Here is a 27,084-nt window from a genome sequence, read left to right on the forward strand (position 1 = left end):
CTGCTTGGTATTCCCTGGCAGAAGTATGTCTCCCGTCTGCGAAAAAGACTTACAATGGGGATAGTAAAGAACAACTGTATTGGTGGACATGAGTGGCAGTGGTTCCTTTGTTTTCCTGGTACTAAGGGTTTAACCAAGGTGAGCACTCCTGAGCTCTGCCTCCAGCCCCACACTGATTCCATGAACAATAAAAATAATGGCAACATCTTGGGGAGGTGCTTCCAGGAAGTACAGGCAGATGGGAAAGGAAGAGGAGAAGCCATGCCCTTCTCCCTGGGCCACTCTTGCTGCATCGTGCCCCTCACGGGCAGAGCTATGCTGGGCACCCGCAGCAATCTGGTTGACCTGTCCCCAGTTCTAGGCACAGTACGACATGGTAGCTTTGTAGATTACTAGTGGGAGTTCTTAGAGTAGGTGTTCTACTCTTAAGAGATTGGAATTTACAGCCTCCTGTGAACTCGACCACCCAACTCAGCTCCTCAGAGTTCCTCCTTGTTCCTCCAAGCTGATAGATCACATCAGGGTAGGATCATCCTCTGGGATCATTCCAGACAGATAACTTCAGTTGAAGTCTTCAAGCACCTTTTACTTTTCAGCTTTCCAGGGCCCAACTCCATATGTGAGTCTTAGGGTATTAAATGTGCAAATTACAGTTATTTAGAGTGGGTGGGTTGGTAGGAATATATACTGAGTAAGTTCTCTCCAACACCCTTACAATAAACTGACCCTGACTATATTGAGGGAAGCAAAATTCCCAGTACCAAAGAAGAATCACAATTGCTTTAAGACAGCACAGCTTTCTTCATCCTTACCTGTCAGTCAGTTTTCTATAGTTACCAACAGTAGGATGTCTGTGTCGCACAGATGGGAGAAAGAAAAAGAGAAGCCTGCTGGTGAAGCTTTGAGGAAAATTTTTGTTTACTGAACATGTAAAGGGGGGTGTTCTTTCCACCTTGCTTCTTTTATTCTCAGGAAGCAGGGTTGAGATTGAAAATTCCTGATGCCAAGACAGCCATCTTGAAGCTCTGCGGTCACAGCCTGAAAAGTATATAAACTTCAGTTTCTTGCATCCTGGGTTATGTGCTCAGTGAATGGCCAGCCTAGGGGCCTGAAAAACTTGCATTAGAGCTTGCTGAAGATGCGTGAGACAGAGACAACTGGGACTGTGACAGTGCTCCAGAAAGGAAGCCACACTTAGTGAAAATAAGACAAATTCAAATAGAGGGACTTCTTTTTAAAAGTTGTTATTATTATTATTATTATTATTATTTATTTTTGGAGATACAGTCTCAGTATGCAGCCCAGGGCTGACTTTAAACTGGTGCTTCTCCTGCCTGAGCCTTCTGAGCACTACGATTGCAGTTTGCACCACCAGGTTGTGGTGGTGCCTATTTCTAATATAAAATAAATCTCCAGTGCTCTTAGTATGCACCACCAGGTTGTGGTGGTAACTATTTCTAATATAAAATAAATCTCTAATGCTTTAAGTAACACTAAAAATAAAAGGTCATTTTGTACACATTTGTTTCCTGTTGTGTTTCTTGCTGTTTACTGTGTACCCAATCTCCTTTGGTGATGGTAAACATCTGGTTTACCACATCAGGAAGGCATTCCTCTCCTTGTTTGGTCCTTCTCAGCACCTTGGACCCCAGCGAAGTAGATAGTGAAACATTCTAAGCAGAGAAAACAAATCCTATGTTTGAGAAAATCATAACCTTAAGAGCATGCTTAAAGACTTAAGTTTTTTTTTTTAGCTGTGGGGAATTCTAAGAGAATGGTTATGTACTCTGGTAAGTGAACTGTCAGTATTAAATGCTGTAAAAGTCCAAAATACAAGGAGATGTGCAGAAGGCAAACCAGCAAGCAGCATCCCAGGTAAGTGCCTTCCAGGACAGGAATCTTTAAGAAACAACTAGAAATAGGTGGCCCTCCTTCTATCTTTTCTGGAAGCAGCTGCTACTTTTAATCAGTGAGCCCCTTCTTCTCTGCATTTGCAACTTTAGCCCAACAGCAAACAAAATTGATTTTATTTTTTTTTAAGTGTGTGTGTGTGCTTGTGTGCGTGTGTGTGTGTATACACGTGTGCCATGGCATATGTGTGAAGATCAGAAGACAACTTTCAGGGGTTGGTCCTCTCCTTCTACCATGGGTTCCTGCCAGGAGTTGAATTCAGGTTGTCAGGTGTGCAGGACAAGCACGTTACCAGCCGAGCCGTCTCGCCATACCCAGAGCCTATTTGCTATGACAACGCATTGCATTTTTTCCAAGCAGCATCCTTGGGCACCCACTGTGCTGCCCCCAGCACCTGGTCATGGCAGCCTTGTTCCTTTTTCTCAGGAACTCAGATACATTCATTGGCATTTCAGGTGTGTCATCCATTTCTCCAGATTCACATTCTAAAAGATGTCACAATTACATTTCAAGCCTGTCTAATACCAAGACGCATGTTTTCAATTCTCCTACTGTACTGTGCCATATTTTATGTATTGCTCAGTCTCTGTGATCTAGTATTTTTTCATTCTACTCTAGAATTTTTTATTTCACCAAACCAGTGAAGTTATTGAAGTTCAACATTAAAAAATTTGCTTGATTTTGCATTTGCTGCCTTGGGTTCAGCTTTCTTTGGCCCACTTTTGTATATGTATAGAACAGGATACTAATACAGTTCTACAACTTAAATTCCTTTAGACTGTGAGTGCTTAGTCCTTATTTGGACCTTTGCAAGAATACAAGTTTCTACCTAAGACCTCTTAAATCAAAAGCATTGATGGTGGACCTGGCAATTCAGCTTTAAAAATTACTGCAGTTTTCTGAAAGTCATATAAACTTTATATGAAAATAAGAGCCCACTTTTCAGAGCAAATCTGTTTGCTGTGATAAATTACCATTTCCAAAAGCAACTTACACAGAGTTTAAGCTTATGGTTCGGGAGGGATAGAGTGCATTGTGCTGGCGAAGGCTTGGCAGCAGGAGCAGGATTTTGAGAGCTCATCTCAACTGGACAGAAGAAGCAAAGAAAGAATGAGAGCAAGAAATGTGAGGATATAAGCTCTCAAAACTGGCTCCATGGCCAGTGACATTTCTTCCAGTAAGGCTCTACCTCCTAAGGGTTTCATAACTTCCCCAAACAGCACCACCAGCTTTTTGGCCCCTTGACCCCTATAAGCCATCGACAAAATGCATTTAGTATAACTTTGAAAGTCTCCACAGTCTTGACAGTCTTAACACTTGAGAAGTACTGAGCTCTTTTGAGCCTCAAGGCAATCTCTTAACTGTGACTCAGTTGGGAGGAGGAGGAGGCAGCACATTACATACTTTTAATATGCAGTGGCACAGGATAAAAGATTGGACCAAAATCCTACAGGACAAACACCAAATCCAAGTCCAGTCCATGTCCTGTATCTGGGGGTTCAGTTTCAAGGGGCTTAGATGGCTCTGCTCCTCCAGCTTTGCTCATAGTCTGGTTCCATTCCTTGTATGCAGCTCTCCTCGGCAGGTGTCTCATGGCTCTGGCATCTCCAAAATATTGATATCTCCACTGCACCCCAGTTTTCATTCTTACAGCTGCACACAGTAGTCCTCTAGGGCCTGGCAGGAACTCTAGCCTGCCACACATTGCCTAGATTCACTGGCTTTCTGAAACTTTTGAGGAAGAATCCATGACCCCCTCAGTCTTCTAACTTTCTTGTCATCAAAACCAGACACTGCCAAGTTCCGATGCCAACCTAGAATGGGCACTTACCTCCTTGGTCACGTTTGCAGCAACTTACTTCTGCATGCCATTTTTTGCAGGAGCAGGAAACCCCTTAGGTTCTCTTCTAAAAGTTGGAATCTTAGGGAGTTAGGTCTTGCCCTGAACACAGCTTTCCTGTCTTTCCAATGCAAACCAAGAGGCATCTCTTTAATTAAACTAATCTTAATAATCACAGCCTCTTTTCCAGTACACAACATAAGGCTGTTTTGGAATTTCCTCTGCCAAAGAAAAAGTCCATTACCATTAAATTTAGCCTCAGTCAAGTCCTTAGAATGGGACAGAATGCAGCCAGATTCTTTGTTAAAAATCACATGAATGACCTCCAGCCCACTTGCCAATAGAGTCCTCCTTCCTCTCTGACACCTCATGAGTTGGGTGTCGCCTGTTCGAATTACTCTTTGAACAACTGTCTCCCAGTCTCCCACTAGAGTGTCTTGTTAAGCTCTGCTTAAAGCATTCAATGGCTTTTCTAGTCCAAACTTTCCAAGTTTTCCATGTTCCTCAAATAACACGGTCAGGTGTCTCACAGCAGCAACCCCACTTCTGGTATCAGTTTCTCTGTTAGTTACTTCCCTGTTTCTGTGATAAAATCCCATGACCAGAATCAACTTAAGGAAGGAAGTTAATTTTGGGTTGTAGTTCCAGAGGGATAGAGAACCCATCACGACGGGGAAGGCGTGACACAGCGGCAGGAAAAGGAAGTGGAAAGATCTTAGCCACACACAGGGAGCAGAGCAGGAAGTGAGGTAAAACTATAAGCCTTCAAAGTCTACCCTCAGTGACACACCTCCTCCATCAAGGCTCCACCTCCTAAAGGTCCCATTACCTCCCCTAACAGCGCCACCAACTGGAGTTCAAGTGTTGAAATACCTGAGCCTGTGGGGGACATGACTTGTTCAACCCTCCACAGTGCAGAAAAATGCACCTGGGTGGAGCACACTGATGGGTGCTAGTGAGGGTGAAGACAGCAAAATGGCTTGTCTTTATTTGATAGGGTTTGCCACACTTGTACATCATGTTCCATTTAATAACATTTCATCTCAATAACCATGAATTTAGGTTGACTACATTTTATAAAGTAACAAGCTGACAGTGTTTGGGCAATCTTTCTTGGTTTCATAAGGCAGCTGTATGGATTCACAAGCACCATAGACTGGGTGACTTAAAGCAGCAGATGAGTATTGTCTCCCCATGATGGAGGTGAGAAATGCCTGTGGGGCCATGCCCTTTAATTGCTTCTAGGGGAGTAGACTTCATTTTCATTTCAGTCTTCTGGAAGTTCCCAGGCATTCCTTGACATAGAGCAGCAAATTCCAGCCTCAGGCCCCTCCTAAATGTGGTCATCTTTCCCCTGTGTGTCTTCATAAGGTATTCTTATCCGTCCAATTTTAATCACCTTTTTGTTGATTTGCATTTTTCAAACGGCAGAGTGATTTGAATGAGAAATATCCCTCATAGGCTCGTGTGTCTGAGCACGTGGTCCCCAGTTTGAGGCACTGTTTTGGGAGGTCCTGCAACCTTTAGAGCCTTGCTGTAAGAAGCATCAGTGGGGGCAGGCACTCGACTTCCTGCTTGCTCTCTTTTTCTGCTTCCTGCATGTAGATGAACATGCCATCAGCTAATTTCCCTGCCCTGCCTTCTCTGCCATGATAGACTGTAGCTAGAGTTTTTCTCCAGTTTTGCCTGGCCCATAGTCAGGACAAATCTCTCATCCACCAGTCCCACAGCCGCTTACATCCAACCAAGTAAACACACAGAGATTTATATTGCTTACAAACTGTATGGCCATGGCAGGCTTCTTGTTATCTAGTTCTTCTATCTTAAATTAACCCATTTCTATTAATCTATAAGTTGCCATGTGGCTCCTGGCTTACTGGTACCTTATATCTCACTTTTCATGGTGGCGACTGGCAGCGTCTCTCTGCCTCAGCCTTCTGCTTCCCAGAATTCTCCTCTCTCCTTGTCCCACCTATACTTCCTGCCTGGCTACTGGCCAATCAGTGTTTTGTTTATTAACATATCAGAGCAACACATTTAACATACAGAACATCCCACGCAATAGACTCCATTCTTCTGGAACCATAAACAGAAATCAACTCTTCCTTAAGCTCCTTTTGGTCATGGTGTTTTATCACAGCAACAGGAAAATGGCTAGCACACAGAGTAGCCCAGGCTGCTCTGGGGTTGAGTCCTTCTGCCTCAGTCTCCCAAGTGCTGGGAATTACAGGCATGCACCACCATGCCCAGCTTTAAATTTAACTTCTGGTCAAATCCCCTGCCATATTGATTTAGACTGCATCGTAACAACGTCAATTTGATTATATCTGCAAGACCCTGTTTCCAATTAAGATCACATCAGAAATGGGACGTGTCTACTGGGAAGACACACACCGGCCAGTAATTCTGCACAAAGGATACTGTGGATAGTACAGTGTAGAAACTGAGCCTGAACTCGGGAGGTGCTAGAAATGTTCTCAGTAGCATGTGCTTGGGAGGGATATGCACAATGTCTTCAGAAAGGGAGAAATGTAAATGCGGGGGTGAGGGAATCGAGTATTAGGTAGACATTTGTAAGAGAATAAAACTTCGGGTTGACCTCAGACATTTCCTCTCCAATAGTTACATGCCAAACGACTCCCCAGGGTTTTGAGGGGGGAGTTATGACCTAAGATCATTACACCCAGCAATTTGTCTTTCATCAGGACAGGCAGGCAGTCTCAGAAATGAAGGGCTTGCCAATGGCTTGTCTACTAATTGAAAAACTATTTGAAGATACGTTCTGGTGGCTCAGAGGGTTTGGGATTATTTAGAGCAGAAAACATTTCAAAAATAAATTTGAAACCAACACAGAGTTGCCAACTTCTAATGTTGTAAGAGTGTTTAAAGTAAATCAAACTATCATCTAACACTGTAGTCATTTTGTAAAAGACAAATCATTTTAATGTCAAAAATTATTCAAAGGATATAACCCAATAGCTATTTACATTGGATAATTTAGTTTTATGAAAAATATCTTTATTTAATATCTGCATGCCCCAGAAAAATAAAGAACTTTTTTCCATAGATAAGATCTCATCCATGAATGGAGGTTTGAAATTCAGGAACCGACAGGAACACGGGATAGCAACTGAAAATGAGCACTGTCTAGCACTCTGTGATTTATGCAACTGCAGGAAAAATAATATTCAAAACTAACTGTAATTGTTTCCATTTTCTAAGGAAAGTTTCAGTGGGAAAATAAATCTCCGAAAACTACTCCTTTCCACACACAGAGAGAGGATGGTGGGGGTCGAGAGATGGCAACTTCTTCCCTCAGCCCACATCTGGGTTTCCACTTCATGTTTTTCAAGTGCTCCTGGAAATATGTATGGATGGACCCATGTTTAAAATGATGTGGACATTTAGTTTGGACAATTAATTAATTCTCCGAAAGCGTGCATCTGCATCTAAAACTGGGTTATGACCATTTGGCTCTAATTTCTATAAGAATTTCTGAAAATTTGGTATATGTGAGATCACATCAAAAGAGTGGTCCATCACTCTATGATTCATGGCATATACAGGGTGAGATTTACCTATGGAGAAGGAAGAAAGGCCCGTGAGAAAAAAAAAAATCAAGAAGTACCTCTCTCCCTAGTCTCAGTGCAAGAGAGCCAAGAGCCAGGACAGCAGAACTGGAGTTGAGTGCAACGAGGCTAGGAAGCTTTCACTGGAGATGAGTTCCTTCCTCTCTGGAGAAAGGCGGGGTAGAGCACTAAACCGAGTTTAGTTCCCCAGCACTCAACTCAAGTGCCTCACTTGGTTTTACCTGTAACTCCAGCTCTGATGCCCTCTTTGGACACCTGAACACATGTGATAGATACACATAACTGAAACTAATAAAAATAGATCTTAGCAAACAAACAAACAAACAAACTAAGGAACAGGGTGGGCTTGGAAGATTTGCCAAGAAGCATTGGACTGAAGCTCTGGGAGTCAGAACCACAAGCAGGAATAGAAATTTCACTGGGCACAGCCAGAGTCCCTACCCCAAATGTTCACATTCTCTGGCATGTGGAATACTTCATTAAATCACACAGGACAAACCTCCATTTAAGACCACGACTTCTGAACCCTGCCTAGATTTAAATCCAAGCTCCTCCATTTATGAATTCTGTAACCTGCTGAGATGTTTAATCTCCTCTCTGTCCTTCAGCTATCTCGTCTGTTAGTGGAGACACAATAGGAAGTAATTGGAAAAGAGACGAAACTTGTTATACCCAGTATATTACTTATTTCTCTTGTACAGTTCAGTCACTATTAGTATTACTGATGTTTTCACCAATATCTATGTGAAATAGGTATTATTAGGCCCATTTTATATACAGTGAAACCAACATTCAGAGTGAGTCTTAAAAAGATATTTAATTTAAAAAAATGTTTCTTGATCATTTATTGATTCTCTCAGATGAAGAGTTGCACATAGCTTATTTTCTCACAGCTGACTGATCAAAACTAATCTGATGGCCCCATTATGATTGCAATACAAGAGAATCTGGCAAATACAAGTGAGTACTAGACTAGAAAGTGAGTACTTTTATGTCTTAGGGATAGAAAGAATAAAATAAAAGACATATTTCTGTATTCGTGGAGTGATATTGAATCATGTTAGTTTGTCCAATAAAGTGCACAATCTCAGACATTATCAATAAAATGATTCTAAAGATTTTTGTGTAAAATAAGTAAGCAAGGAAAAGTATAAGGCTGTTGTAGAGCATTGTATCTCCCTACCCACTCCCACTACTCCACCCCCAGCAAAGCAAACAGCCGATATCTTCATCAGCTGATCTTTCCTCTTCAGAATTGGGTCTGTGGACTGTGGAGATTGCCCCAGAAAAGGATGGGAGGCTCATCGGACCCTCACCAGGGTATCCAGCCACTCCTTCCATCCATTTGTGTGTAATTCTGCCCTAGTTGTGACCTTGAAGTCTTTGGGGGGGAGCTAGAGTGTATGAGCTAGGGAAGGTTAACTAAGGGGGAACTTCGTTTATACAGGTTCAGTGTTCACAAAGTTAAAGAACTGCTCATTAAACACTGAGAACAGGCTACGGGCAGGTGTGTTTGTGTGCACATGTGCGACAGGGAGAGAGAGACTAAGACCAATAATTGTTTCGCTGTTAGGACAGGATATCTTGAAGTCTAAGCTGGCCTAGAAATCGTTATGTAACCTAGGCTGGCCTCAAACTTGCAGTGATCTCCTGCCTCAGCCTTCTGAGTGCTAGGATTACAGGTCTGTGCCAATATGCCTGGCAAATATTATTGACGATTTTACCAGAAGAGATACAGATTCAAATAAGGTAATACATCACCTGTCCATTGAACCAGAAAAGATGCAATGGAGTGACGGTGAGCGTGAAGGGGTGAAAATTATATATGGTGTCTCTTGGAGGTAGTTTGTATGAAAAATCTCCAAAATTTCCTATCGGTGCATCCTACTTCTAAACATTTACAATAAGGGCATTAGAAAAATACTCACCTGTAAGATATGCTATTTATGCAAGTTCAGTCTGAAGGGCTGAAACTGAACATTTCTTGAACATAACAATAATTCTTGGTAAATGTCCAATAACATGTGTGTAGAGTGGGTAAGTGACATAGGCCCCATGTACAAGCACCGTGACTCCTGTGAAGGATGCCTGTAGGTGCTCAGAGTGCACGGGCCGTATTTGAATTAAGTTCCTTCCAATATGCTCCTATCTTAATGTTGAAGAGTATCTGCCTTAAAACGCGTAAAAGCATATATTCAGAATTATGTTGCTTGTTAGGATTAGTGCAGGTTTAACTTTCTTTTTTATTAGATTTTGACAAATACTGTACGATGAGCATGTCTTACTTGGTTGAAAAACGGAGAGAGTGGTAGACTGGAAGGCATGAGAGTCCTGCTGTACTCCTAGCCAAAACAAGAAGCCAAAACAGGAGAGAATGTCGTTTTGCCCCGTGGCTGCCTGAACACACACATGTATTTCAGAGCTGGCTGCATACTTTGTGGTGGCTTTGTATTCCAAGAGCTGACTTCGGCAAAGCTTAGCAAGTACAGCGTGTGCCCTTCAGGAGGTTTTGGGCTCATCAGGTATGAGTAACACTAGCTCATTCATCTTCGGATGAATTTGTGTGGCATGCTGGGGTGTTGACAGAACCTGAGCTGAGAACAATGTTTATTTATATCTGCACACAATAATTCAAGTCTCCTAAATCTCAGACTTTCTCCTAATTTGCTCACCGCTTGCAAACATTTGCAGTTCTTTCCACTGGTGATCCCTGGTTTGCTTTGGCTGGGTTTGGGTAAATGAAAAGGAACACAAGACAGTGAATGGTGCTGAGTGGTTTGGTTCACACATTGAACGGGAGCATTTGCTTATGTGATATGTCAGAAACACTGAGACTTCTAGGCTTCTGGTTTTTGCCTTCATGACTGATTAATACCATGTTTGCATTGTTGATGCTAGAAGATGCTTTAAACCATATGACTGCGTGCGTGTGTGTGTGTGTGTGTGTGTGTGTGTGTGTGACTGTGTGTGTCTGTGAGTCTCTCTCTCTCTCTCTCTCTCTGTGTGTGTGTGTGTGTGTCTGTGAGTCTCTCTCTCTCTCTCTCTCTCTCTCTCTCTCTCTCTCTCTCTCTCTCTCTGTGTGTGTGTGTGTGTAACCTTATCAGGCAGAACCTTTTGAAGTCCTGCTTAGATGCTGAACCATTCATTTTTGCTGTTTTGACTTGTTCCTTTTGGTGGTGCTGGGGATTGAACCCAGTGCCTTAAGCCAACACTGGACTGTCTGTAACTATTCAGTGCTTTTACGGAATATGAAAATTCCTGCCAGCTTCTGTTTGTCACAGAAGATTCAAATGTATAGAAAGCAGAGGTTAGTATAATGGCTCCCTCCCCATCTGAGTCAGTATAACTCCTGGTTAATTTGATTTTCTTTGTAGTGACAATCACTTTCCAGTATCAACTATTAGTCACCCCTAATGTCAGAAAACATGGAACTCAAGCATAAAACCTTAAGTTTTCATGTGTAATGGTGAATTGTATGGGGAAAGAAAAAAATAGATCAAGACTCAGGGAATCAAGCTGACCTGCCCTGAATCAAGCCTGACCATTGTATTTGATTGATCTTAGGCTAAGCAGCCTTTCTGAGTGACATCTACAAAATAAAAATTTTAGAGGGTAAATTATAGAATTATAATTTAAAATTAGAAATTGAACCCAGGGCTCCCCTAAAGCACCAAGTACTATTCTTTATATCTATATGGAGCTTCATCATATTTAGTTGCTGTTTTAGCTTCTCTGCTCAAAATTGCAAGTCTTTTTTTTTTTTTTTTTTTTTTTTTTTTTTTTTTTTTTGGTTTTTCGAGACAGGGTTTCTCTGTGTAGCTTTGTGCCTGGAACTCACTCTGTAGCCCAGGCTGGCCTTGAACTCACAGAGATCCACCTTACTCTGCCTCCCAAGTGCTGGGATTAAAGGCGTGCGCCACCAACGCCCGGCAAAATCGCAACTCTTAAACACAGAATGGCATTGTATTCCAGAATGGTAACCAACTAAACTGGTTGTTAAATATGATTTACTCATGTGTAGAGGACTTTGTTTGGGAGCAAGCACCTACTAAAGATAAGATCTGCAGTTGCAAATTTATTATCCACTAGAGGCTATTGCCTGACCTGCTCAGGGACAAATAGACATCCTTCAACTGAATGTTCACCAATACTGCCTTGAGGATCGTTAAAATCCCCTCACTGGCCAGCCATTATTTGGGTTAAGTTTTGAATATGCAAATCAGGTGATCATTTTGTGTTCATCAGTTGTTTTCAATTAGCTGCTCAGCGAAGTAAGTTATCCACTTGCTAAGGAACTAGAAAACAGAGGGGATCAAGGTGTTGCAGAAGCCAGGAAGCCAGGGGGTTCAGGGACAGGCAGAACTGAGGTAGTGTGAGAAGGCTGGACCGGTGGGTGCTGTGCAACCCTGGGAAAATCTGAATGCAAGATTGCTCTGGATGGCATGTGCCCTGACTGAGTCTGCAGTGATGAGCACTGTGAATAAATGTCCCATCTGCTTCGGGGTGGGTGTGAACTCAGAAACTTCCAACTGAACAACAAAAAAGTAAAACTTTTTTTGAAAGATAATAATAGTTAATAGATAATAATAAATACTTAGTTATTAACTAATTAATAACTCTTTGACTTATTTTAAGTTGAGAAATAAAAGTTGTGAATATTTATAGGATGCAATGTTTTGAATTATGACTATAGCAAACTGCCTGAGTTAAGTAAATTAAAGTAGGTACACACTACACGTGCCTGTTGTTAAAACACAATCAACTTTTTTGGCTTCTTTTCTTTTTGGTTTTTCAAGACAGGGTGTTTCTGGGTAACTTCAGCTGCCTTGGAACTTGCTCTGTAGACCAAGTTAGCCTCAGACTCAGAGACCCGCCTGCCTCTGCCTCCCCAGTGCTGGGATTAAAGGTATGTACCACTGCCTGCTTTTTTTTTTTTTTTTTTTTTTTGCTGTTGTCAACACTATTATTGACTCTAATGACCATGCTCTACAATAGGTATCTTGGAGTTATTGCTCCTGTCTAAACTGAATTTCTATCATTTAATCCACCTCTCCCTCAATTGAGTTTTTAGTCATGCTTTCTAAATAATTTAAACCTTGGGTCTAGTCATTCTGCCCTAGTGCCTTTTCTTATCAGTTTGGCTTTGCAAAGCATGTCTGTCATGCTGACAGAGCATAACTTGTATCAACTGTGCTTGCAACAGTTACAGACTCCCATTTTGCCTCCTCCAAGGAGATCCCTGATGCCTACCTGCAGCCAGGGCAGCTCACTGAGTGGTTCCCTCTCCCAGGTGACTATAGTGTATGTCAAATTGACAAGAACTAACCAGCACATTATACCAAGCATAAAAGCAATCATATTTTTAAATGTTATGTCATCATGATACTATTCTTTTATCTTGGAATGACTTCCAGAATTTTAAACACCAGCTCATATTTCCCTTGGCCCGGTCTTTTAGGAGTGGAGGTACTGTTCTTGGCTATTGATAGGTAACATATGACTATAAAGGAGGAATACCTACTGCTATTATCCTGACAAAGGAATGTAGCAATAAAATGATTCCTAATGACACACTGTTGTATCCACAGCTAAGTGCCTCACTGAGAAGGAACCAGTAGAGAGTGGGAGACTTGGGAGCACTCAGCCCTACATGGGATGTCTTTATCAATCCTCTCCCTCTGCTCTCTGAGGCTCAGGCAGCTGTGAGGAGGCAGAGGCAGAAAGTTTATAAAAGCCCAAAGTGGTGGATGACTCCAAGAAAACATTCTAAAATTACAGGACTGAAGTGGTGGAAGACTCCAAGAAAACATTCTAGAAATAACCGGACTGATGTGCATCTGAATTCACGGAGACTGTGGCAGCGCACGCAACACCTGCTTGGGTTCAAATCACACAAAACTCCAGAACTGAGAGTGGGAAGGGGAGAGGGGGCCCCACTCCTAGCTAAGAAGCTATGTGCAATTGATTCCTGCTGGAAGAGGGGAAGTCAGTGTTCTCCAATGGAATGCCACTGGGTAATATCACCCACACTCCAGAGCAGGCTCCAGGCCCAGGAGTAGGTGGCCAACAGGAAAACAAAGCCAAAAGCACTCCATGCTTTCTGTGTGCTGTTTGTTTTGTCTTAGTATTTTTTTTTTTTTGTCTTTCGGGTTTTTTTTATTTGTTTGGATTGCCTGGGGGAAGATTGAGAAAAAGAATGAGAGAAATAACATGGAGGTAGGGAGGGAGGGAGGAAAGGAAGGAGGGATGGAGGGAGGATCTGGTAGGAGCTGGGGAAGGGGAACAAACATGATCAGAATATAATGTAAAGCCAATGGGTAAAAAAAAATGATAACTCTCAAGAAAGTAATATTAAAATATAATGAATTAATAATTATAAAATGAAATACATGTATTCCCCCAAAGACTAGGAAGGGATATAAAAGTCTCGCACTCTCCATACATGGTCTAGCTGTGGGCCTCTGTGTTATCTGATATCTATTGAAAGAAGCATCTCCAATGTGAATTGAGCAAGGCACTGATCTGTGGGTACAGAAGTATGTCATTAGGGGTTATTTTTATTGCTATGTTCCTCTAGCAGAATAATAGTAGTAGATTTTCTCCATTTATAGTCATATGTTACTTATCAATAGTCAAGAAAAGTCCCCATGTTATCTAGCAGCTGAGCAAATTCATCAATTCATGTAGCAACCAAAGCCAGTGCCCAGTAGCTGTTAGGAATTTCACTTGGTTGCCAATTATAAACACAGTTTCAAATGAAGTAACTTAGAGAAAAGACAATTTAATGAGATTCAAATTATAGTGGCTTTGCGGTCTTAAACTACCTGTCCCAGAATGTGCACTTCTAATTAGAGTGAGTCATAGAGATTTGGGAGGTTTGAAGGTATCAGTGCAGTCATCACAATGGTATAACCTGCACATGCTCACCACTACTCTATAACCTGCACATACATCACCACAGTATAATCACACATGCTCATCACCACCATTGTATAAATTGCACATGCTCACCACTACTGTATAACCCACACATGCTCATCACCACCACTGTATAAATTGCACATGCTCATTACCACCACTGTATAACCCGCACATATGAAAGTGATCAGCTTGTGGGCACTGTACAGTGCAGATATACTGGACCAAGGGGTGACTCATGCAGGACAGTGTGGGATTGCATCATGCTTCTTCCAACTTAAAACTGGAATTTTCCACTTGATACTTTCAGATCCTTGTTTGCTATGGGTAACCGAAATGGCCAAAATCAACACCCCAGATAATGGAGACTCTGTACTGCACACCCAGGGGCAGTTTTCTGGAAGAGCCTGTCTTACATGCTGATTTCAGGGTGAAGGGCACAGCACAACGGAAAAGATGTAGAGGTTGGTAAGAATATCGCAGAGGTGTGGGCAGGGAAACTGGGAAGGAGAAGAAAACTGAAATGTCTCTGAAGGTGTGAAGTGGTGCTCATAGCTACAGCTAGCGACAAAGTTGGTGAATATGTGACCTGCAGATTTTAGAACTTAAGTCCTATGTCTCAATTTTTGTGAGATGGAAAGTTAAGAAAAATGTAGTGTCCTTTATTTTCACTTGTGAAGAGGAAAGATGCTTTCTGTGTACAAACAACCCAAGACACAGACATCCAAGCACAGAGAACATCAGGACCATCCACATTACAGAGGAAAGCATGTCTTAATTAGATGTGTCACTGCATACCTCTAAGTCCCTGCCCCTCACATGATACCTAAGGCAAGCCGACATAAATGCCTGAGAGCTGAAAGTGGTGAGAAAGAGCCAAGTGGAAAATTACTGGCTCCAAACAGTTTTTATTCATCCCCAATCACCGCTTCATAGAGAATACAGCCAGAGACCTGTATTTACCAAGCCTGTGTGGACTTACCAAGTGGCTACTTCAAACTAGGTCAAAATGTCCTATTTGTTTTGAACATTTTTTTGTCCATAAAACTTTTCGTTTGGTCTCACAACTAATTTGTCCTTTAAAAATGGAAAGACAGAGCCATGGTGCTTAGATAAACAAGTTAATGTCTTTTAAACATTGACAGAATAAGCAGTACTTAATATTGATTATTTTACCAAGAAATATGAAATATTTGTCCCATTAGAAAGTGTTGTCTTCTTAGTACACAAGATCCCAGAGTACTTCCCTACTTTTGGTTCAGGCATTTGAATTTTCTTGAGAATGTCCAATGAATTGGTTTTAAGAACTATGCCATGCAAAAGAAAACAAGAAACAATATCAACAAAAAAGCCTCATTTCTAATGAATTACATCATTTGCAAAGTTAAAACAAAAGTAAGGAGCTAATGTTGTTTTTGAAAGGATGATGTAAGGTCTGCTGATGGTTCAGTGGATAAAGGCACTTGACACCAAGCCTGAAGACCTGAGTTCAATCCCCAGGACCCACATGGTGGAAGGAAAGAACTGATGTCTGAAAGTTGTCCTCTTCTGTCTGTGTGCTCACTGCCCCCAATAAGTAAGAAAGTATAGATAGTATAATTAAGTACCTAAAAGCATGATGGGACTCGGCAGTGGAGTGCCTGCCTCACAGCTATGAGGCCCCAGGTTCAATCCTAGTACTGAACTAAAACAAAACAAATGAAAAGGACCACACTGTTGAATAGTCATAGGCATTTCTGCTATGCGTGAGTCTCAACTTAGAAATACCAGAACGAGCCCCCTGCCCCTCCCAGACAGCCTGTTTGCTTGGATGTCCCAAGTTTCTCCTCCACCATGTTGGAGGAAGTCTCAGCTTAGTTGGTCGTCTTACAGTTAACTGCCCTTTGCATGGTCCTACCTCACTGCTAATAAAATAAGGTGTTCCTTTACGGGGGAAGAGAGTCTGGGGCACAGGTGAGAAAGCACAAGTCTTGGTAATTTTCCCATCATCCTCTGCTTTTACCCCTCTTTACATTATCCCCTTGTCCTTGAGTGTCACAGCTAAGTCCTGCTTCTGTCCTTTGCTAAGGACCCTCTAGGTCTGCTGTTCTCAATCCTCAATCTCTTTGAGGGTCACAGAAGCTTTCACAAGGGTCACCTAAGACCATTAGAAAACACAGATATTTACATTATGATTCATAGTACCAAAATTACAGTATGAAGTAGCAACAAAAATAATTTTATGGTTGGGGGTCACCACAACATGAGGAACTGTATTAAAGGGTCACATCACAGCATTAGGAAGGTTTTCTGATAGTTTTAGGTGACCCATGTGAAATGGTCTATGCCCCCCCCAAAAGGGTTGTGACCCACAGGTTGAGAAGCTGGCCTAAGCGGTGGCTGCTCAAGTCTGCTCTGTGTTACTATAAGAGGTCTGATGCTAAGCAGTGTGTAAAAGGAGAAGTTGGTGTGGCTAATGATTCCAATAGATGGAAAGTTGCAAAACCATGACCTCAACATCTCTGACAAACGTCCTCTGGGTCATGACATAGAGGGTGGCCTTAAATGATAACAGTATATGGAAGAGGGATGAACAAGTGCGTGGAGAAGAAATAGTTGGAGCAATGGGAGGCTTTGTTATGGCAACTAGCTCCTGCTGGGACAGGGCTGTCCTCTTGGAGAGAGGTTCCAGTGAAAAGGCCTGGAGGGATGTGGAAGTTCACACTTGGGTTTAAGCTGGCAAAGGAAAAAGGGTGTGTGAACACGAGGACATAGGAGTCTAGGGGCATCTGTGGAGGTTGAGAAGGAGCTCCTGGGAGTGGGAAGTGGGAAGAAGCAGCAGAGAAGCAAGTGTGGACAGGAAAGGGTCCAGGTTCTGAAGAGCTGCATGAGTGTTGCATGAGCAATGGGGAGCAGGAGAAGGTTTCTAAGAGAAAAGTGTGATCAGATTTGTTCTAAAGAAAGCTGCTAACTGCAAAATGGAAAACCAACTAAGTAGGATAATGGTGGCGGGAAAACAAGAGTTTGTGAAAGCAATTCAGGTGAGAGACACTAGGGATATCAGTAACAAGACAGATGTGTGTGGATGAGGTTCTTCTCATTCGATTGGTGGCAGCTGGACTGAGTAGATGTAAAGGATACAGGATGAGAAGTCAAACACATTGCTGCATTTCCAACGGGGATCTCCAGTGCAGACTGTGGTTCATTCACTGAAGAGAAAGGAACATAGAGAGGGACGGAGCGTTTTTTAGCAGGAGGAGTCTCAAAGCCATGATGCCAACATCTGGCAAAAGCCCTCTGTTCCGGCAACATGGAGATGGCAGACCTGGGAGGTAGCTGTGCTGTCTAATGGCAGTTTCTTCCAGACATCTGGCTGTCACATGACCACAGTAAAGCTGTCATGATGAGTAAGATCACTGCTGGGCCTGAGCAGAAGCCCATGTGCTGTTTCAGGAAGTCTCAGCAGACAGGAGGATAAGGTAAAGGAAACTATCATCGAAACACAGACAGGCAAAACTCTGGACAGTGGGATGTCCATCACAAAGGGACAACTCATCCCTGTTGGATTACACAGTAATCAAGAGACACTTGCAAGGCATAGTCCTTATTCAAACAAATTGTGAAAAGTAAAGTATCATGACAATTTCAACACGTCCTGGGCGCTCGATGGGGAAGCATAATTGTTAATTTCTTGGGGCTGATAATGCTGTTGTAGTTGCATTTTAAACAACTGCAATCTCTTTTAGAGATACATAAGGAAATATTTACAAACAGATGATGCAACATCTGGGACTAACTGCAAGATATTCTCGTGGGAGCAATTACGGTGTGGACTGAGCAGGAGTGACCACGAGATGGTAATTATGGAAGTGAGATGATGAATGAATGGGGATACATGGAGTCACTCCATTCTGCAGATATTTCAAGTTTCCTACAGGAAAAATTAAAGGACAACAAAACAGAGCCCCTCCCTGCACTCTACAGACAGAGTTGGGCAAAGGAACACTTTCTACCAAATAAGGTCTTGTGCAAGAATTCAATCTATAAAGAACAAGTTGAATGGCGGATGCTCTGCACAAGGCTGAGAAGCCAAGGCCCATGGCTCTCACTACCTAGTGAGTTCCCTGCCTGCTGCTAGGATTCCTCACACTCTAGTTCTTTCCCAGGAGACAGTTGTTCAATAGATCAACCTTGAAATACAGTCAATCGTTCTGTAACTAGCCTCAGTTTCTCTCTGGAGAAAGCCATGCTGCAGTTTTTGTCCCACAGAAAATGGTTTCTTGAAAGTTTTTACTTTTAAATCTCATCTTATATGGCAAGTTTGGACTGTCCTGAAAAATGTATTGTAAATATACACTGAACATCTGATGTGTGCTACACCCTCCTGGTCAGACCGTGCATAACCCTGGTACATTCACGGAAACGGAAATGAACGGGTATCATGGTGTCAGCGACATCTCACACGGTGTTTGGATTTCTGCAGGCCTTCTGCTCATGCTCCTTTTCTGCTCTGGAACTCAACCAGGATATCACATCGTGTTTATTCAGGGTGTGCATCCACTGGTCCTCCATCTTCTCCAGTTGCCACAGTTTCTCCTTCTGCCCCAGTTTCTCCTAACCGTGACATGAATTTGTACTCATCTAAGTATCTGTGTGATGTTACTATTCTGCAGGATCTCAGGACTCTGCCAGAAGTGAGGTGGGAAGCAGGCAGTCTGTAGGAGCAAATGGCCTAATGAGGAGGAAGATTTAGAAGCTGAAATACCTACTTGGTCCTTTGAAGCTCATACTATCTTCTACCTGACTTCCCCACATGTATTAGTCAGGGGTCTCTAAAGCAGTGATTCTCAACCTGTGGATAGGGATCCCATGGAGTAATTGACCCTTGCACAGGAGTCACATATCAGATATATCTGCATATCAGACATTTACATTATGATTCACAACAGTAGTAAAATTACAGTGATGAAATAACAATGAAATAATTTTATGGTTGGGGGATCACCATAACATGAGGAACTGTATTAAAGGGTCTCAGCACTAGGACAGTTGGGAATAACTGCTAAAGGTCTAAAGTGATAGAATTGATGTTAGAAGGAACAGACTTACAGGATACAGTCTGGGTAGTCCCATAATGTCTGTCTCACAATGGTGAGGCAGAGAATCTAGCTGTTGTTCAGTCCACAAGGTTGGATCTTACAGCAATCCCAGTGTGGTGCTGGAGTCCTGGAGGATCCCCGGACAGCTGCTGGTTTTCATCCTACTTTGGAATCCCGAAGAAGGTCGATTTAGTACCCACCACAGTAACAGGGTTGATTTGCCAATGTTTGTGTTTCTTCTTCCGCGAGGAAGAAAACTCTGCCATTTGCAAAAACTTGGGTAAACTTGAAGGGTGTTATGCTAAGTGAAGTAATAGAGGCCGGGGTGGTAAATGATGAGCTCACTGCTATGTAGACTCTAAAAATGTTAAAGCCATAGAGCAAGGTGTGCACAGCAGTTACCCAGGGCTGGGGAGGTAGGGAACGCTGAGAGGTTACCCCAAGGATCAGGCTTTCAGCCATAAGATGAGTGAGCTTGGACACTCTACTGCATACATGGCCATTATAGCTGATAACACTTCATTATTTACTTGAACTCTGATAAGCTTATGTGCAAGCACACACAAATAATACCCGGTGGTGATGGCTCTGTGTGACTATATTTGGTCAATTAAGTATTTTAAAATAAAAAAGGCCAACTTGGTTAAGCAATTTCCACCTTTCCATCTTTCTTTCTTTCTTTCTTTCTTTCTTTCTTTCTTTCTTTCTTTCTTTCTTTCTTTCTTTCTTTCTTTCTTTCTTTCTTTCTTTCTTTCTTCCTTCCTTCCTTCCTTCCTTCCTTTCTTTCTTTCTTTCTTTCTTTCTTTCCTTCCTTCCTTCTCTCTCTCTCTCTCTCTCTCTCTCTCTCTCTCTCTCTTTCTCCCTCCCTCCCTCCCTCCCTCCCTTCCTTCCTCTCTCTCTCTCTCTCTCTCTCTCTCTCTCTCTCTCTCTCTCTCTCTCTCTCTCTCTCCTTTCCTTTCCTTCCCTTCCCTTCCCCTTCCTTCTTTCCTTCCTCCTTTCCTTCCTTCCTTCCTTCCTTCCTTCCTTCCTTCCTTCCTTCCTTCCTTCCTTCCTTCCTTCCTTCCTCCCTAAAGAACCCTACAACAAAAGAGAGACCACACCTGTCCCAGCTAGGACTGGTGGCAGTGTTAGTGCATTTCTTAAAGGACTGATGTGGAGTTTTAATAAATTTACACTCCACTAGAAACACATAAAACTGAAGTCATTCCTTCCTGGGATGCTGTCTTCCAGTTGTGTCTCGAAGTTCCTCATCTCTCTTGGGGTCCCCATGCAAGCAGAGTGCCTGCTAACCACAGGTGCTCCTTGCCTGGGGCACTTTTCTTGCAAACAAGATGCTCACTCACACCTGGAGTGAGTAGGTCAGCTGCTCTGGTCCATCTCCGCGTTCGCTCCTAACAGGAAATTTAAAGATAAATTGTCCAATCAGAAATAAGCCCACTCAAATGCAAATACATCAAGGACTCATTACTTTAGCCTCACTAATTATGAGTCCATGGTGATTATTCATAAGTGGTAAAATGATTTAAGGAAAGAAACGGACCTTATAACTTTTGCCTGAATTTTCAGTTTGCTCAGGGGAAAAGTAAATCTATTCAGTTGTCAGGAGCAATTTCAAAAGAAAGATTAAACTATGAAATTGAAGATTTGCCTGCTACACGTTAGGATCCAGTGAGCTGTGTAGTGAGGGCTTCTGCTATTTGCTGAATTTCAGGCACCACAGCCTAATTTGTTACTTGGTTGGCAGGATGTGATAGTATGTACCACCCCAGAGAGCAGGGGAGCCACTTCTTTAGAACTGATGGAAACATTTCAAATTTCACTGTCAACTAAGTTTTTTAACTCCTTGACTTCAAGAATCATTCATCCTCTTGTGTTCAATGCTCTGCCAGCCTCTGCCTTCTCTTGGGGTCCGCAAAAGTCTCTTACTCATATGAATTGTATTACTGGGGTTTCATTTCCTAGCACATGAAGTTTGGAGACTATGTTCAGATGACGAGAGTTGGAAAAGGCTGTTCAGTACAGCCGCCGGGGTCTGCTCCAAGCAATGCCTTTCAAAGCCTTTGTTGGAATTATATTATTATTTTTACGCATATAGGTGTTTTGTCTGTATCTATGTCTGTACACCACGTGTGAGCCTGGTGCCTTGGAGTTCAGAAAAGGGTATTGGATCCTCTGGAACCAGAGTTACAGACAGTTGTGAGCTGTTGTGTCGTGCTGGGAATTGAATCCAGGTCCTCTGGATGAGCAGCCAGCGCTGTTAACCACAGAGTCATCTCTCCAGCCTTTAAGAAATGTCTTACTGGAGAAAAGAGAGTAGATGTGATATAACTTTGTTATTTCTCTATTTTCTGCCTTAGCCTTTTCCATGGGAGACCAGTCTGTGTTTTTCTTTGCGGCTCCAAAATTCCTCTGTGATGACACATACAGATGTGTTTAAAGGTTCATTTTATTATTTATGTATTTGCATGTCTATGTGGACATGGGTGCAGTGTGTCAGGAGGCCAGAAGTAAGTGTCAGATCTCCTAGAACTGGAGTTGCAAGGCCTTTATGAGGTCTAGACATGGGTGCTGGGAACCAAACCCTGGTCCTCTAAAAGATGACCTCTCCTCACAGATACGCCATCTCTCTAGCTCTACACTCAACTTCTGTTTCAGATGAAGGTGGCAACACACTAAAAGAAGATGATCCAGGGTCCAGGGATGCATCTGAACTAGGATTTGGTTGTGTTTCCTGTGGTGATATTTTGTTTGTGCAAGAGAGCTTGCCTGGAGATCAGAGTGCGGGGCTAGCCACTAGAGGCCAGGCCATGGTGGCACACACCTTTCATCCTAGCACTTGGGAGGAGGAAACAGGAAGTGATAAGGCAGGGTGGAAACAGGTACTGTGCCCTTCCAGGCTGAAATAAGAAGTCTCTCTAGTAACTGGCTCCTTTACTGATCTTTCAGCATTTACCCCAATATCCAGCTCGGAGTTTTTATTTTTAAGACCAATTAGGATTTGTGCTACAGTTTTGAAAAAAGCACGTGTTGGAAAATCAATCTTCAGTGGCAACAGGGTGAGGAGATGGAACCAAATGGAAGACGTTTGGGTCATGAGGACTCCACCTACAAATGGCCTGAAGCTGTGAACTCACCCACGTGATGCCTTCTGCCCTGTAAGACAAGTGAGTCCTCCACAGGTGTAGCTATGTCTTCAGGGTTGAGAAGAAACGATAAACACCCATTGTTTGAGGTTTTGATGCATGCTGCTAGGCAAAATGTTGTGATAGATGACCGCTGTAGGAATACAGCCACTAGGTGCTTTACCGTGGTATATGCATGAAAAAGGATACATAGTTCCTTATTATGTTAAAATAATAGCTGAAGTCTGCCTCAGGCAAAAAGACAAATAGAACACTCATGTATAAAAAACTCAGCTTCAATAAAGATCCATTCAAAAATGAGTACCTTTTTATAGGTTACTAAGCAGTTCTCCTATGGAACGCTTGTCTCTTTAGCTATCTGTGCCCGCAAAGTATCCCCGCCCCCATACTGTCACACCTTTATGTGTGATTGGTCCTTCCTGGGAACCGTTTCTGTATATTGTTCCATTGCTTGGGGCTCAGCTTTTCCTAGAAAGGACTTTTTTTTTTTTTTTTAAAGATTTGTTTTATTTTGGGGGCTGGAGAGATGGCAGAGTGGTTAAGATCATTGATCCTCTGGAGGACCCTGGTTCAGTTCCTTTCACCCACATGGTGAACTCTCTGTAACTCCAGTCCTAGGAGGTCCAACGCCCTCTGTTTGCCTTTGAAGGCATTGTATGCACTCCTTGCATAGAGACACATGCAGGCAACACACCCATACACATAAAATAAAAACAAAAATCTAAAGTCATCTTAAAGATGTATTTTAATTTTAATTATATGTATGTATATGTTTGTTTGAGTATGTGCATTTGGAGGCCAGAAGAGAAAGTTGGATCCCCTGGAACTGGAGTTGCAGGAGGTTGTGCGCAGCCTGACGTAGGTGCCTGGGTCTCAGCTTGGGTCCTCTCCAAGAGCAATGCATGCTCTTAAACACTGAACCATCTCTCAATCCTGAGATTATTATTATTATTATTATTATTATTATTATTATTATTATTAAACTTTCCTTGCTTTGTAACTAGGTAGCTACCAAGCATTTGCACAAAAGTATGTTTCCACAGTCCCTTGTGCTCGGTCGTTCAAGATACAGTACAGTTTCCCAACATACTACACAGACCACCTTTTTTGATGAAAAAACTCTTTCCATCTAGGAAGTATTCAAAACACACCACGAAGCTCAGGGAGTTCTTTGTAAAAGCCATGCTCTCAGAAATTCTGCAGTGTGCTAAAACCCAGGGTTAATGTACGATAACGAGCATCTGTATTATAGATGAGACTGTGGCTTTGCCTCATCCCCTTTACCTGGTGACAATGTTGATGACAGCAATGATGATGATAATTTCCTGACTGCCACTTTACATACATTAACTCCTCTAATATAACACAGCACATATATGCCATATATTACTATTGTCCCTTACTTTTGAAGATAAAGCATTGAGAAAGGAGTAATTCAGTAATTTATCCATGGCCACGTAATTGGTAACTAGGCACGCATGTAAGGATTATAACCCAAGAGTGTTCTCCCCACGTTCCACCACTACACGAATGTGAGTCTGTATCCATATATGCTTTCTTTAAATATGCATGCATCTCTAATGACTGTGCATAGAATACACTTGTAGGATTTTTTGAAGACCACAATTTTGTCACATGACTGTTATCTTTTGCTACTGCAAACAATGTGTTAGTGAGCTGCCTTGAATGTATCACTGGTGCCCTTGTCCCTCCAGGGAAAACGCCCAGCCACCAGAGTGGTGGTTGTCAGGTTTTGCATACCAAGCTTGCAAACACCTTCCTGTGTGGCCTTTGGCTCATTCTTCTTTATCACCATCAGACATAGACATTCTTAGCACGACACAGTTACAGCCCCTGTATTTTCTTTTCTCAACATGCTTATGATTTTAATATCCTAAGTATGTGGCGGCACCGGATGCCATTACACCGTTCTCTTGTATTTTCTTTTCAAATTTCGCTTTTCCTGTTGAGGGGAGGTCTGCGAGTGTTATGAGCCAGGGACCTGGCTTTGCTCTTCCCGGTGAACCTACCATTTTTCTAGATTGCTACTCATTTGTTGCCACATTATTTATTGAATGCTGTTTTAACCTGCTGCCGTGTGCCAGCTCCTTTGTCCTCTTTCAAACTTCCGTAGGTAGGTGGTTTATTTCTGAACTCTCCCCACGGCAGTATCACACTGTTTACATTAGTGTGGGTTTGCATGATGATAGGGTGTTAATATTCAAAAGCAGAGCCGCCCCCCCCCCTCGCCAGTCCCCACTTCTTCCTCTTCTTAGCGATTTTCTAGCCTAGTCTTGGCTGTTGGCTTTTATATGCATTTTAAAATCATCTTGTAAGTTCTCTGAAAACCCACTGGGATCTTTATTGAAATTGCATTGAATTTAAGGGTGAGTTTGGGGAAATTGGCATCTTTAAAATATGGAAGCCTCGTATCCATAAACGTGGTAAAAGACTCTTTCCTCGTCCCCTTCAATAAAGTTTTGTTGTTTCCCCATAAACATTGCACACATCGTTTGCTAGATTTATTTATGAGCATCTAAAAGTTTTACTGCCATAGTTAATAATGTGCTTTAAAAAGTACATTTAAAAAATAACTATCGATTTTCAGATATTGATTTCTGGCACCCTTACTGAACTTTCTTATTAGGGCTGATATTTATTTGTAGATTCTCTTATATATTCCATGTAAACAATTATATCATTTACTATCATCTTTTCTCAATCTTTAGTTTTTTTTTTTAAATGTCTATTCTGCTTTGTAAAATTGAGATATAATTACCACAGGACACAAAGCACAGATCTTAATTATTCAGATCTGTCAGCTTTGATAATTACATACATTCATGTAATTAACACCCCCCAGTTGAGACAGGGAGTGACTCAGTCACCTGTACTCCCCCGAGTCACCCTTCCTGCCCTGGGCAACCATGGTCTTCTCCCTGTTATAATCTGTGAGCTTCCCTGTCCTTGAACTCTGTACTAATGACAAAGGAAACACAGATGGCCGCATGTTGCATGTGTCACACGAAGATTCACTCATGTTCTCACCTGTAGTGGCAGTCTGTTCTTTCTGCTCTGGCTGAGCACTATTCTGTGGCACATAGGACATGATCTGCTGTCCATCCTGTTGATGACCATTTGGGCTGTTCTGAGCTTACTGATTTTAGGGAATAAGACTCTATAGACATTGCTGTGTTTCTTTTTTTCTTTGTCTTTTTTAAAATTGTGCCTATTATGTTGACTAGGACCTTCCAAATATCACTGAGAGCAGAATAAAGGCCATTCTGATTATGTTTTTGACACTGTTTTGATACTGACACACGTTTTTTGGAATGATACACTTTGTTACATTAAGGAAGTTTCATGTGGTCTTGGCTCGTTAAGATAATTGATTTGGAGATCTGTTTTCTAAACCAACTGTAGTTACTGAATCACATTAAGTACTTTAATCTGGTAGAGCAGCGATTTATATTATAGAACCTATTTTTATGTGTTAAAATCATAATTAGGGCTGATTTAAGAAATTGTGACTAAAATGGGGTGTTTAGTGTGTTTGCATGACATTAGACTACAGTTTTTCTGTTTCTGTTTTGATATTTAATAGCACCATAAAAATGAGCTGAACAGGTTTCTTCCTTTTCTTAGTCTTCTGAAGCAATTTTATTATGTTAAGTTGTACATTTCTTGAAGGCAGAGCATACCTGTAAAACCAGGCAGGCTTGAAGACTGAATCCAGGGAGGGTAGCAGCAGGGTGTGGGGATTAATTTACTGTCCTTGACAGTAATTTGTACACTCATGCTTTTATATTTCTTTTTGAATCAGCTTTCCAATATTTTTCTGGAAAATTGCCTTTTTAATCTGACTCTTCACATTTGTTGCCAGGAAGTTGTTTATTATATCTATTTTATTTCTCCTGCATTTTTATTGCGTTCTTCCTATAACCAGAATATGGGTAGTTTTTTTGTTTTGTTTTGTTTTTTAATTTTTGCTTCTCTTCTTTTGACCAAGTTAGTGTGATGCTTTGTTTCCTAGAAGACTATTTTTCTTTTATAAAGCATCTTCCCGACCTCTAGTTTTTACGTTATTAGTCTTGCTAATCTCACCTTCCTGTGATTTGTTCCTCCTGCTCTGGTTTCTCCCGTTGTGATTTGTGTATTCGGTATCGCCAGCCTCGGTCTTTCTTTCTGGTTTCAGGCGTGCTTTAAATGTTTACCTCAGCTGCTCACGGTGACAGACCAGAACTGTGGCTCACGTCGACTTGTGTGGGTTGCTTCTGTGTATTTTTTCCAATTCCTTGCCTTGATAGCTTGAAGTCCGCTGGTGCTCACAGTACAAGCTCGGTCAGTTCTGCGGTCAGCTGCTGCTTTCCGAGAGCGACACACACACTCTGAACATTCCTACCACCCTGCGGACCTGCTGGGAAGCATCATGCCCTCATCACTGCTTGTTTCCTAGATCTGCCATTTAGTGTTTGTCCCATGATTTACTTCCCAAATACCATTGTTTCTTCTCCTTGGTTGCTTAGAGTTTTGTTTTGTTTTCTCATTCCCAGATACATTAACAATTTCTATTGCTTGTTCTAATCTTTTATAAAGAATGCTTC

The sequence above is a fragment of the Peromyscus maniculatus genome, chromosome 8 (assembly GCF_049852395.1).
Source record: "Peromyscus maniculatus bairdii isolate BWxNUB_F1_BW_parent chromosome 8, HU_Pman_BW_mat_3.1, whole genome shotgun sequence".
Lineage (NCBI taxonomy): Eukaryota > Metazoa > Chordata > Mammalia > Rodentia > Cricetidae > Peromyscus > Peromyscus maniculatus.